Below are 3,041 nucleotides of genomic sequence, written 5' to 3' on the forward strand. Positions count from 1 at the left end.
GGATACCATGGAGATCTCACCCAATGGGCATCCCTTCAGCCCCATAGGGATAGAACAAGAATGGAACCAGCAGCTGGCAGTGCTGGGATACCATGGAGATCTCACCCAATGGGCAACCCTTCAGCCCCAAAGGGATAGAACAAGAATGGAACCAGCAGCTGACAGTGCTGGGATACCATGGAGACCTCATCCAATGGACATCCCTGCCGCCTCATGAGATAGCCCAAGAATGGAACCAGCAACTGACAGTGCTGGGATACCATGGAGACTTCACCCAATGGACAACCCTGCTGCCTCATGAGAAACACCAAGGATGGAGTCAGCTGCTGACAACTGGAGATACTTCGGGTTCATAAATAACTTGGGACGGAGAGGGAGGGGATGCAAGGGTTACTTGAAGTTAGATAAATCAATATTCATAACGCTGGATTGTAAGCTGCCCAAGTAGAATATGAGATGCTGCTCCTCCAATTTGCGTTTGGCCTCACTCTGACAATGGAGGAGGCCCAGGAAAGAGAGATTAATGTGGGAATGGGAATGGGAATTAAAGTGTTTGGCAACCAGGAGATCAGGTAGGTCCAGGTGGATTGAGAGAAGATGTTCAGCGAAACGATCGCCCAGTCTACGTTTGATCTCGCCGATGTATAAGAGTCCACATCTTGAACAACAGATACTGTAAATAGATGCCGAACTGGGCAAGTGCTTGCTGCCTTGCAGTGGGCAGTATCACACAGTGATGTGGGAGTTCTGTGCTGTTGGAAAACTGTACTAGGAAATTATTGCACTATTGGTGAGGCTGTGCCAAGTGTCAAAGGGACCGTATTGAGGGACTGCTGCAATGCCAGAGGAGCAGTACTAAGAGAACATCTTTTTGGACGGACGATGCTAAGGAAATACTGCAAGGTTAGAGACAAAGTTCTGATAGCTTGTTAAAAGAGAGATTGCACTGAGGGAGCACTGGCAGATTTTAGAGAGCACTGTGGTCATAAGGACATAAGTGATAGGAGCAGAATTAGGCCATTTGGCCTATCAAGTCTACTCCAATTGATGGAAGATAGACACAAAAAACTGAAGTAACTGAATGGGTCAGACAGCATCTCTGGAGAAAAGGAATAGGTAACGTTTTGGGTCGAGACCCTTCTTCAGCCTCTATCTTGATTGATCTGTATTCATAAGTTCACAAGTTATAGGAGCAGAATTAGGCCATTCAGCTCATCAAGTCTACTCCACCATTCAATCTGATTTATTTCTGCCTCCTAATCCCATTCTCCTGCCTTCTCCCCATAACCCCTGACAATCTGACATCCGTATGAATCAACGAACAACTAACTAAGAAGCGTTCACATTTGCTCATGTAAAATTGAGGACATATTACCATGGAAGGTAGTTTCTACTGTATGGGATAATTTTTATTTATTCGTTCTTATTCAGGGATCTGGAAATTACTGGCCTAACCCCTGACGCATTCACCCCATCACCCCTGACACTTACATAGATACATAGAAAATAGGCGCAGGGGTAGGCCATTCGGCCCTTCAAGCCAGCACCACCACTCAATGTGATCATGGCTGATCATCCACAATCAGCACCCCAGTCCTGCCTTCTCTCCATATCCCTTGATTCCTCTAGCCCTAAGAGCTCTATCTATCTATGTTTGAATGCATCCAATGAATCGGCCTCCACTGACTTCTGAGGCAGAGAAGTCCACACATTCACAACTCTCTGGATGAAAAAGTTTTTCTCTCATCTCAGTTCAAAATGGCCTACCCCTTATTCTTAAAATGTGGTCCCAGGTTCTGGACTCCCCCAACATCGGGAACATATTTACTGTATCTAGCTTGTCCAATCCCTTAAGAATGTTATATGTTTCAATAAGATTTCCTCTCATCCTGAATTGCAGTGAATACAAGCCCAGCTGCTCCATTCTTTCATCATATGACAGTCCCTCCATCCCGGGAATTAACCTTGTGATCCTACGCTGCACTCCCGCAATAGCAAGAATGTCCTTCCTCAAATTAGGAGCCCAAAACTGCACACAATACTCCAGGTGTGGTCTCACCAGGGCCCTATAGAACTGCAGAAGGACCTCATTGCTCCTTTACTCAAATCCTCTCGTTATGAAAGCCAACATGCCATTAGTTTTCTTCACTGCCTGCTGTACCTGCATGCTTACATTCGGTGACTGATGTACACGCAGGTCTCATTGCACTTCCCCTTTTCCTAATCTGACACCATTCAGATAGTAATCTGCCTTCTTGTTCTTGCCACCAAAGTGGATAACCTCACGTTTATCCACAATATACTGCTTCTTGCACTAATTAAGAATCTATCTATTTCTGCCTTAAAATTATCCATTGACTTGCCCTCCGCATCCTTCTGTGGCAATGAATTCCACAGATTCACCACCCTTATGGTTATGGGGAGAAGGCAGGAGAATGGTGGTAAGAGGGGAAGATGGAAGAAGGGTTTTGGCTCGAAACGTTGCCTATTTCCTTTGCTCCATAGATGCTGCTGCACCCGCTGAGTTTCTCCAGCACTTTTGTCTACCGAAGATAGATTAGCCATGATTGAATGGCGGAGTAGACTTGATGGGCCGAATACATAGATACATAGAAAATAGTTGAAGGAGGCCATTCGGCCCTTCGAGCCAGCACCGCCATTCATTGTGATCATGGTGGATCGTCCCCTATCAATAACCCGTGCCTGCCTTCTCCCCATATCCCTTGACTCCACTAGCCCCTAGAGCTCGATCTAACTCTCTCTTAAATCTTATGGCCTAATTCCGCTCTTTATTGTTTACAGTGTGTTATGTTTACATATTCAGTTGTGTGGCTGCAAGTAGGAATGTCATTGTGTTCTATCTGGGACATATGACAATAAGGATCCCTTGGTCTCTCGTGACCTCATGGACAGGGGGTGGTGGGCCTGTCCCTTTAAGGGCCAAGGCGGGCGGAGATGTGACGCGACAAAGGGGGCGTTCCAGCCTGAAGGTGACGTCAGGTAGCCCTGGCAACCGGCGGCCAATGGCAGTGTCGGCATCT

This window comes from Leucoraja erinacea, chromosome 37, assembly GCF_028641065.1.
Source record: "Leucoraja erinacea ecotype New England chromosome 37, Leri_hhj_1, whole genome shotgun sequence".
Taxonomy (NCBI): Eukaryota; Metazoa; Chordata; class Chondrichthyes; order Rajiformes; family Rajidae; genus Leucoraja; species Leucoraja erinaceus.